The sequence below is a fragment of the Brachyistius frenatus genome, unplaced genomic scaffold (assembly GCF_029030835.1).
Source record: "Brachyistius frenatus isolate BFR_SWC_R1_liver_20210118 unplaced genomic scaffold, ASM2903083v1 Contig_170, whole genome shotgun sequence".
In the NCBI taxonomy this organism is placed as follows: domain Eukaryota; kingdom Metazoa; phylum Chordata; class Actinopteri; family Embiotocidae; genus Brachyistius; species Brachyistius frenatus.
The window spans coordinates 493,112-505,000 of record NW_027210769.1 but is presented as its reverse complement, the minus strand read 5'-3'; the positions used below and the strand labels follow the sequence as shown (position 1 = coordinate 505,000).

At 39.5% G+C, this 11,889-nt stretch overlaps 1 long non-coding RNA gene across 1 annotated transcript; it reads left to right on the top strand.

Moving 5' to 3' along the window:
• Positions 1–4,487: 4,487 nt before the first annotated feature.
• Positions 4,488–10,505, top strand: LOC138631976 (uncharacterized). The gene is made up of 3 exons (XR_011311771.1): positions 4,488–4,610; positions 9,844–9,952; positions 10,139–10,505. It is a non-coding gene; the product is annotated as an uncharacterized lncRNA (long non-coding RNA).
• Positions 10,506–11,889: the final 1,384 nt, after the last annotated feature.

The following is an 11,889-nucleotide window of genomic DNA, read 5'->3' as shown; positions in this document are numbered from 1 at the left end:
TCATTTCAATAATTATAAATTTTAAAAGATTAGCCACAAATTTAGGAGAGTGATAGTCAAACTTGTCTTCTGCATTTGGCCTCAAGTTATCATCCAATAATAATAATAATAGTAATAATAATAATAACAAGAATAACTATCACTTTTAGAAAACAAAACAAGGATAACAAACAAGAATAACAAACAGGAGCTGTGAAATGATCCAATTAGAATTACAGAGTTCTTCAAATTCAAGGACAATAGAAGAGAACTGAAAAACAATGAATAAATCACAAATACCACAAATAAAAGTAAAGATCAGATAAAAGATTAATGTTAAAAGAACCAATAAAATTAACTAACAGATGTATGAAAAGGCCACACAGCAAAAATAAGTCCTTATAAATAAAACTATTTCTAGTCTGAGTTCTTCAGCTATTGTAAAACCCAAGAATCCTGATTGTCCCCACAGTCTTCTGCACACATCAGTGTGGCTGGAGGTCGTTCAGTTTTCACCTCCGAGAGCACAAGAGGTCATCTACGGGGTGAAAGAAGGGAGGATGAGGTGGGAGGTGAAGTGACATCATCCTGAGATGGACTGGAAAAAAACAGTCACATTGACCTGGACAACTACAAAATGCAAATATCAAAGTCTTTCATGGGGGTCATCATGGAAGGAAATGAAAAAGTTTATTATATTATTTACATTTCTTTTTACATGTACATTATTTAACATGTAAAACACGTCAGTCAGATTTATTACATTTTGTGTCATGTTGGATTTTTAACATGAATTTAAAACATTTTTTAGAGAAGAATTTTTAAGTTTTGAAAAATTCACTTAATGAGTCAATCTTTAGTGAAAGTCAATGAAAACGGACTCAGTTTTAGTCACCATTGACTTTGTTTTTTGTGTTTTGTTTTGTCTTTATCTAATTCATCACTTCTGAAACAATACTTTAAAAAAAACTCTCTGGCTTCTTCAACCACATTTCACAGTCTTCAGATAACAGCCAGACAGGACACACCTGAGCATTGTACTGGGAAAGTAGAAATATTTTCCGACACCTAACCGACATAAACTCTGGGCCTGTGGATGGTAAAACCAGGTTCTTCTTCTCTTTAACTTCACCGTACAGAACGTCTGAAGTCCATTTGATAGTCACAAGCTGAGGCCGCACCACAACGCTCCAGAGGTCAATAATTGACAAAGGATCTTCATAGAAAGTTTAAATGTCTTCTCTTGAAAGGTGCTGGTTAATGTGTTGTGAAAAAGTTGTGAAAATAGTCTGTGGTTATATTGGACTTGTTCACCCAAACCCCCCAACTGCAGGGAACACAGTCCATCAGGATCCATCAGGGAAGTGAAGGGAAAGAAAACATTTATGTGAACAAATTTCAAACAATACAACACGATTTCTGAAGAAACTGTGGCGAGAGCGCTGATTTGAATTTGCTGCACTGCATTGTTTCATATTCAGTATATCAGTGCTGCTTGATAAATGGCTGAAAGCTAAACTGCAGACTTAATGTATGTATGAAGCTGCAGCTGAAAGAGAAAGGCCAAAATATAGTGAAAACAATAGAAAGTCCTGAAATCAGTGTAAGAACTTAAATGTACGGATAAAGAGTTGAGACTCAATTAAAGATTCAAAATGTGAGCAGCCGGAAGGGAATGAATCCCCTTTAACAGGAAGAAAAACCTCCAACAGAAGGAAGGAAAAACTCTCTTTAACAGGAAGAAAAACCTCCAACAGAAGGAAGGAAAAACTCTCTAACAGGAAGAAAAACCTCCAACAGAAGGAAGGAAAAACTCTCTTCAACAGGAAGAAAAACCTCCAACAGAAGGAAGGAAAAACTCTCTTTAACAGGAAGAAAAACCTCCAACAGAAGGAAGGAAAAACTCTCTAACAGGAAGAAAAACCTCCAACAGAAGGAAGGAAAAATTCTCTTTAACAGGAAGAAAAACCTCCAACAGAAGGAAGGAAAAACTCTCTTTAACAGGAAGAAAAACCTCCAACAGAAGGAAGGAAAAACTCTCTTTAACAGGAAGAAAAACCTCCAACAGAAGGAAGGAAAAACTCTCTAACAGGAAGAAAAACCTCCAACAGAAGGAAGGAAAAACACTCTTTAACAGGAAGAAAAACCTCCAACAGAAGGAAGGAAAAACTCTTTTAACAGGAAGAAAAACCTCCAACAGAAGGAAGGAAAAACTCTCTTTAACAGGAAGAAAAACCTCCAACAGAAGGAAGGAAAAACTCTCTAACAGGAAGAAAAACCTCCAACAGAAGGAAGGAAAAACTCTTTAACAGGAAGAAAAACCTCCAACAGAAGGAAGGAAAAACTCTCTTTAACAGGAAGAAAAACCTCCAACAGAAGGAAGGAAAAACTCTCTTTAACAGGAAGAAAAACCTCCAACAGAAGGAAGGAAAAACTCTCTTTTTCTGCATGTCATTATTAGAAACCAATAAGTTGGAGCAGATAAATCAAAAAGAAGCAGACCAACACACTAGTTTTGGTCCTTTTAATTGTGTATAAGTTGAACATGATGACATCATATTTGTCTTGCAAAACTTGTTTTATTGAGTTAAAATAATTTGCTGCTCATTGATGTGATTGAATAGTAAAACCTCATATGATCTAACCTACAAACTAAACCTGAATGTTTTGCTCGGTGGGCCTCTGATACCGAATCCTCTGAATCCAGGACGTGATGTCACGAATGAGGGACGACGGGAACCGGATCGGGCTGCTTACGTTTCATCCTCCTCCTTCACTCTTCCCACTGTGAAGTAACAGCGATGTGGAGGTAGAAATGAAGCGGCCGGTGTGCGGGGACCTGAAGCGGTAGTTTTGAATGTTGGCCGTGGCGGCTGTGTGCCGGCTGCTGGTGTCCGCTGAGTAACAACACCCGCCCTATTAAACTTTCATTGTTGTTCCCCGTCACCGTACTCCACAGCACACATCCCCACCGGCCACTCTCCTTGTGTTGTGGTGAAACAGATGCTCTTGCGAAACCCCCTTCGGTTACAAATTAATCCGTCATATTTACCCCCCTCCCTCCCCCTCTCCCCAGTACAAAGTTTACAGCTCATTCGTTCCAATAATTCATGTGATGGTTAATATTTGAACTGCGTAGATAAACTGATCTCCAGAATTAGAGTCCGGCTCTTTGAACTCACAACAATTTGCCGCTAAAGACTCACATGTTATGAAACTTGGACCCGCTGCTCAATCTCCGTTTCAAAAAAGGAAACTCTTCTTTTTTTATGGGCAACGCTTTCAGCATTTTTGGGAAAATGTGCTGGTTTTGCAGTCTTTTACCCAAAGTCAGATGGTTTGTGGTTTGAGCTGAGTTTGAAGGAGCGATCTGTTGACCGACGACAGCACGCAGCTTCTCACCAGCTCGTCTTGTTGTGTTTCTGTCAGGTTTCAGCTCCGTCTGCACACTTTGAGCTGAGATATGAGTTGTGTGTTTGTGAGGCCTAGAAACCTTTCAGGAAACACCGCGGTTAGAAAATTCACACCTCTTCAGGTCTCTCTTGGAATGTGGTGCATTTACTGTGCTGTTTATAAAAGTTATCATTTTTAAAATTGGGTTCAGTTTCAGACAACTCCCAACAAAAATACAGACTTTAGGTCTGTAAAATGGTTCCGATGCAGAAGTGTCTTCAGCTGCAATACCAGCGAGTGCCACTAGAGGTCGGCTCCAAAAAGCCTCCGGCTCCATAGACTCCCATTCAACTAGTCTTGGGACTAGTGTTGTCTGGTTTCCAATCAGATCAGTCAGATCCACCGCTGGCTCCTCCCCCAGCTACATCCCGCCCACCGATAGCTGTAACCTGACTGCACCGCAGGCCTGTCAATCAAACAGACACGCCCCCAAAACAGGTCTTCTTGAATCTTCTTTTCTAATGAATGAGGGATTATTTTCAGATGGACCTCCAGAAAACTAATAAGAAGGAGTGACTTTAGCTAACAACACCGAGATAACTGATGGACACATTTTATTCACTTTGGATTTGATGAGAGAAGTTGAATGGGAGTCTATGGAGCCGGAGGCTTTTTGGAGCCGACCTCTAGTGGCACTCGCTGGTATTGCAGCTGAAGACACTTCTGCATTGGAACCATTTTACAGACCTGGAGCTACGAACACTTTTATATCCAGTCTGTGGTGCAGACTAAAAAGTAAAGGCAGTATTGAATTGAATAATTTGTGAAAATGTTGCACCAAAAGCCAAATGACACCACTGCACATTATCAGTAATTCTTAAGAAAATTCTTCATTTTTACATGATGCCAATCTATCCTAATTGGGGGGGGGGGAAAAAGTGCATTTTGCTGTAGTTTACATTATTATCCGCCTCAGAAAGTTCATAATAAAACAGATTATGTTGTGTACTGAAGTTCACATTAGTTTGACTGGGCGGAGCTGTCGGCGTCCTGACCTTGACTTGGTGACATTGATTGGACTGTTTCCTGTCTGTCCGACTGCAGAACCTTCGGAGGTCAATCTACGCGACTTCATATTAACGCCTGTTGAAAGGTAGAGTGCACTATTTGGGCCCAACACGAGGGACAAAGGAAACTCTGTGAGTCCGCCTGAGGCCATGATGTCCTTGAGGAGGAAGGTACGAGTCGCCCGACGCACCCCGTCAACACCACTCCGACCAGCAGTCGTATAAAACACGCAAACATTAACAGACTCCAGTGGACCGATAAGGAAACACCGGGCTGTAAATCACAGTAGTCACAATGATTCATGCTCGTTTATCAGTGGAAAACTGAAAATAGCTTTTGTATTACAAATGTGATGAAGAATCATATAAGGGTTTTTAATCTGTTTAACTAACAGACGAGTCCTGAGAGGCGCTGTCATTGTCTATTGTGACAAAAAACAAAACCGTTGTCACGGATTGGTGCTCAGTGTCAACAAGGTCTGGTTTTAGAGGACGAGCTGCCCTTCACCTGCCAGCTCTCACCTGTCCCAGATATTAAAGGTACAGTCCGCCGGTTTAGTAGTTTACAACACATTAATGGAAGAAAGCTCGCCGGTGAAGCAGCAGAGGTCGAGATATCCTGACTAAAAACGTCTGGATCCAATATGTCCCATGATGCAGCTGTCTTTAATTAGACATCCCTGCTTCTTTTTTTTTCAGTCGCGTCTTCCTCAGCAAATAATTTGATTATTTAGTAACTTAATTCTAATCTTATTACAAACCTCACAGCTGTTAAAGGATCCAGTCAGTATAAATTAAGTGTAGCACAAAATAGTACAATAGTACTCGCAGAACAATCCGGTGTCACTGCAAAACATAAAATAGTCACACTTTGCGCTGTCGAGGCGTGACAGTTTCACGTTTTCATGTAGTGCATAAAAATGGAACCTGCTGCTTTGCGTTTAACCATGTGATTTACAGGGAAATGAAACTTAAAGCTAAAACACGTGGCAGGCATTACTAACTAAGTAAAAACAACATGTTTAGGAGGTTCAGAAACTATGTCACCTCCTGGATTCGAACCTCCGCCTCCACATGGCAGTCCTTGACTCATGCCACCTGGTCCTCCCGCCATCCTCTGAATACTGCCGGAAAATGTCCTTTGTACTTGGCCACACGTTCCTTCCTGACGTGAGATTGAAGTGTGTGTAAGTTTCATGCTTACAAAACGTAAAGCCAAAGCGTGGCTATCTCACGTTTTTCGGTGGTGGTAGGGTGTATTTCACGCTTTGCCGTGACACCTGGCTGCACAGTACGATGGGAGTATCAGGGCCACATTGAGAAAAAAACAAATTAGAGCAATACGACTTTTGTTTCATTATTTTTGCATTTCGACAATACAGTGGAAATGTCGAGAATAAAGTTTGAATTAGATTTTGTAAATAAAGTTGAAATGTCTAGAATAAAGTCAAAATGTTGAGAATCAGAGGGAACGTGTTTGGACCTTCAGGATCAAACAACTTGATCAATTCTTACGACAAGTCTTGCGATACAATGTATCCTGTTTGTATTGTGCGCAGGCGTAACCACGGTTACGCTTTGCATTTGTCCATTAAAACAGATTTGGAAGAACAGTTCATCGACACAAGACATCTTTGTAGATTCATATTGACCAAGCAAGTCGTTTGATGTATTTTGAAAAGTTCAACTTTAATCTTGACATGTAATTTTATTCGTTATTCTAATATTTAGAAAAAAAAAACACATTCTCCTGCAAATGTTTTCATAAATGTTGGCCCTAATACTCAGTGCTTAAAAAATAAGATGAAAAACCTTCTTCAGGAACCTTCTTCTCATTCAGTACTGCAAGTGTTTGATGTTTGCAGATGGGGAACAGAAATGTTCCCAGCATGCTCTGACTAATCTGCACTGACTGAATGTTTGTGGTGAGGCTTTAAAAACCCACACTCACAATATGTCCCCATCACACGGCAGTAAACCTCCAGCTCTTTATCTTCCGTGGGGCCGTGAGGTCGCTGTATGTCAACGGGACGGGGGGTGGGGGTGAGGGGAAGGGGTGGTGTTGTTTCCATAAACTCTCGTGTTTATCTCAAAATATAATCTCCTGAAAACACAGATTCTCAGTGCTGGACATTTCCTGTGAGACTAAATTGTTTTAAAAAAGAAATGTCAAAGGGGAGGTGGATTTTTTTTAAATAAATAAGTCTGAATGTCTTTGGGTTTTTACTTTAGTTACTTTAACTACACTACTTTTGATAGTAACTAATAAAACAAATTACTTTTTCATATTAAAAGATGCAGCAACAATTACTGAAATTTAAGAAGGCTCCTTACTCAATACTTTTTTCTTTATTAAATAGTAATGGTCAGAAGTTTAATACTAAAGCCTGGATTAACGATGTCTCTGACCTCAACGCAACGTTCCCATTCAGTTAATCCTCTAAAAATGAGACTGATTTGTGTCGATTGAATTTGATGTGAATTAGGCAGTTAGCACATTTTATGACGCAAGTAGCCAATCTCGGCCATGAAATACAAAAAGGCACTCCGGTTAACTGCAAATGCAAATCAATTAAATTACGCAATAAAGATAATAATAATTAAAAAGACGACTGTGCCATTTAGGTTCAGGGCAGGTTACACACAGCAGTTTAGGACTTTTAATTAATGATTGAAAAGTAAATTATTCACATGCGAAGCTCCCGATGCATTTTATTTATGTAATGTGTTTATTTATTAACACAACATCAGTTTATTTATCAACACATCCGTTTATTTATTAACACCACATCAGTTTATTTATTAACACTACAACAGTTTATTTATTAACACATCCGTTTATTTATTAACACCACATCAGTTTATTTATTTATTAACACCACAACATCAGTTTATTTATTTATTAACACTACAACATCAGTTTATTTATTTATTAACACCACAACATCAGTTTATTTATTTACAACATCAGTTTATTTATTAACACTACAACAGTTTATTTATTAACACATCCGTTTATTTATTAACACCACATCAGTTTATTTATTTATTAACACCACAACATCAGTTTATTTATTTATTAACACTACAACATCAGTTTATTTATTTATTAACACCACAACATCAGTTTATTTATTTATTAACACCACAACATCAGTTTATTTATTAACACCACAACATGAGTTTAGTTATTTATTAACACCACAACATCAGTTTATTTATTTATTAACACCACAACATCAGTTTATTTATTAACACCACAACATGAGTTTAGTTATTTATTAACACCACAACATCAGTTTATTTATTTATTAACACCACAACATCAGTTTATGTATTTATTTACACCACAACATCAGTTTATTTATTTATTTACACCACAACATCAGTTTATTTATTTATTAACACCACAACATCAGTTTATGTATTTATTTACACCACAACATCAGTTTATTTATTTATTAACACCGCAACATCATTTTATTTATTTATTAACACTACAACATCAGTTTATTTATTAACACCACAACATCAGTTTATTTATTTACACCACAACATCAGTTTATTTATTAACACTACAACATCAGTTTAGTTATTTATTAACATCACAACATCAGTTTATTTATTTATTAACACCACAACATCAGTTTATTTATTTAGTAACACAACATCAGTTTATTTATTTACAACATCAGTTATTTATTAATTAACACACAACATCAGTGACGTTTGCAGCACATTGCTCTTCATCTGTGTTGTTATTAAATTAGTTACATTGGGAGCTATCAGTGTGAATAATTTACTTCTGCTCCTCAACATGGTTCCAGCTCCTGATTTCACTATATTGGTGTTTTTTTTGTTTTGTTTTGTTCCCTTTGACATTTACTTAATACCAGTGTTTGGTGTCTATAAGATGCAGATTTTTGTCTTATATCATTAAACCTCTTCTTACCCTGGGCAGAACTTTTCATAATACCAGGGGAAGAGTTGTTTATAATATTAGTTACCTCTTCCCAAGTTGATTTAACATCATCATTGTGGATGTCGACTCGTAGCACCATAAATCGAGTGATAACGAGCCTGAAACTACCAGACAGGTATGTCAGTTTGCTCGTGTAAAGTTTCAGGGTAAGAGAAGCTGACCTGATTGGTCATGATTGAAGTCTTGAGACACTTTTCTAATGATCTGTTCCTTCTATTTTACCACTAAACCACGCTGAGCCAGAGTTACAATTGTGTTTACCAAGCCTTCCAGCACCCGTGGTGCACCTGCACCTGTGCTATGACGAGGTGGACAAAGATAAGACTGTAATACCAGCGAGTGCCACTAGAGGTCGGCTCCAAAAAGCCTCCGGCTCCATAGACTCCCATTCAACTTCTCTCATCAAATCCAAAGTGAATAAAATGTGTCCATCAGTTATCTCGGTGTTGTTAGCTGAAGTCACTCCTTCTTCTTAGTTTTCTGGAGGTCCATCTGAAAATAATCCCTCATTCATTAGAAAAGAAGATTCAAGAAGACCTGTTTTTGGGGGCGTGTCTGTTTGATTGACAGGCCTGTGGTGCAGTCAGGTTACAGCTATCGGTGGGCGGGACGTAGTATCGTCAGGTTTCCGATCAGATCGGTCAGATCCACCGCTGGCTCCTCCCCCAGCTTGTCCAAATATGGTCACTTCCTGCTCCAAACTGCTCCGAACTAACAAAAATGGTGACGGACAGAATCTGAACTGGAGGATTCATAACGTTCACAAACCAACGATGACATCACTGATGGTTGACGACATCACTGCTGGTTGGACTTTGAGACTTCAAATTTATAAAACAACATTCGTGTTACAGACTGAATGGTTGAGTGACAGGAACAATCTAAAAAAAAAAAAAAAAAAAAAAATGATACTATTGAGTTGCATGATGGGAAGTGTAGGATGCCATCTCCGACTATGGGTCGAAACATCCTCATCGCTGCAGCATGTTTTAGTGTCTTTTTTTTAATCTCATGGTTTCTAAACATAGCACCATGAACTCGTTCTGCGCTGAAATAATGTCTGAGTCAGCAGTTTTGTTTTCAGCCGGCAGCAGACACAGAAGAGAAGAGAGAGGAGAGAGGACAAAAATGAAGATGGGAGGACGGACTAATCGTTTAATCCTCTTCTCCCACAGAAGGATGTGAGGCTCCGCTGGGTGTGACTGTAGTTTTCCGTCAGTGGTGACATCTGGAGGACGCGTCCTCCTGCTGCAATCTGACACTCCTTCTGTGTTGAACATGTTGTGTTGCTACCAATAACACGGTTCATGCTGTCTGCAGGATTTCTACTCTCCTGACAGTGCAGTGTTTCCTCTCATATTTAAAGCCATGATATGAAGATACGTTTATTTCACTTTCATCTTCTTGTTTTTTTACCTGCAGCCGATCTCCTGCCTTCACTGTGATCCTGATTGTATTCCATCATCATCTATCTGATATCTGATGTTTTATAAAGAATCTGCTACGCGTGGCCGACAGTCTAAAGTTGAAGGTGAGCTCTCGAAGGACACCTACGCTTGCCGCAGTCCTTATTTCCTGGTTCACTGCTCAGGTGATCCATAGCGGGGGGGGCTGAGGAGTGAGGGGGCGGGAACTACTGCAGCTCCACAAAAAAACTGCAATATATAATAGAGAAGTTGACATAAACATGAAGGATGTCTGGTGTTTTTTTTCACAGCGTGTGGAGAGCTCTGGAGGTCGGTGTGTGAAAGGAGCTGAGCAGTGAGGACGTAGTCATGCATACGGAAAGAGGAAGTAGGAGGAAGAAAAAGGGGCCGGACAGAGAAAAGCAGGAAGAGGAGCTGCAGTGTTCCTGTCGGGGAGACAAGGTGACTCCTGAAACAAAGTCCACACTCACCTGCAGGCAGAGGGAAGTTTAAACGGGACAGATGGACTCCGTGTTAAACCGTTTCATACACAAACAAATGTCCACATGAAACAGATTATAACATTTATTTTATCGTCCAGATAATTCAGACCCTGGTAGGAACTCTTCATTTCCACCCAATCGTCAACCGTCAGTGATGTCATCAACCATCAGTGACGTCATCGTTGGTTTGTGAACGTTATGAATCCTCCACTTCAGATTCTGTCCGTCACCATCTTTACTAGTTCGGAGCAGGAAGTGACCATATTTGGACGAGCTGGGGGAGGAGCCAGCGGTGGATCTGACCGATCTGATCGGAAACCTGACGATACTACGTCCCGCCCACCGATAGCTGTAACCTGACTGCACCACAGGCCTGTCAATCAAACAGACACGCCCCCAAAAACAGGTCTTCTTGAATCTTCTTTTCTAATGAATGAGGGATTATTTTCAGATGGACCTCCAGAAAACTAATAAGAAGGAGTGACTTTAGCTAACAACACCGAGAGAACTGATGGACACATTTTATTCACTTTGGATTTGATGAGAGAAGTTGAATGGGAGTCTATGGAGCCGGAGGCTTTTTGGAGCCGACCTCTAGTGGCACTCGCTGGTATTGCAGCTGAAGACACTTCTGGATCAGAACCATTTTACAGACCTGAAGCTACAAACACTTTTATATCCAGTCTCAGGGTGGGATGGTGACATCACTATGACATCACCAGGGTTATTTCCTCACAAAGACTCATCATGCCAAACAATCAGATCTGTAAAACTGGTGAAATAAATCTGTTACATGAGGACATGTTTCGTTGCTGAGTCATGACAAGGTAGATAGGTAGGTAGGTATATACTTTATTAATCCCCGAGGGGAAATTTTTTAACCAAATGAACCCCAGAACTTCAAGGTCCCCGGAAGCTGCAGGCTTATTGTGGGTCAACTGTGATGTTTGGAGGTTACGTAACACTAAAACACACTGACAGCTGATATCATCTCAGTCACAGAGGTACTACAACCGCCGCAATAAAGATTAAACCCACTTGTCTGATGTCAGCACATTTATTTCACCAAAAGAAAAAATAAGGCAATTCAAAGCGCTTCACGTGAAACTATTAAAAGCATCAAAACATCAGGCAGAAGAAAAAGACATTTAAAAACGGAGATTAAAAACATTAAAATTAAAGCAATAGAGCAGCTAAATATAGAATAAAAGTTACAGTGCTGCAGCGTGAGACATAAAATACAGAAATTTTGAAATGAGAAATTTTGCAGCAGACCTGCAGCTTTCTGGGAATTTGTTCCAGATATGTGGAGCATTAAAAGCTAGAGACGGTGGCTTTGTTTTTTTATTTTTGTAGTTTGCAGTAATATTTATTATAATAATTGAACATAACTATTACCCAGCGGTGGATGATGCGTTCAGGACTGAGTCATCAGTCAGATGGTGTGTGAGAGAGACAAGATGTTTCCCACCAGGCTGTTCACACATTCTCAGTATGAATCAGTGTGAGATGATGTCTGCAGTGAGTACGCCACCCGGAGGGCGTCAGGCTGCACTGCA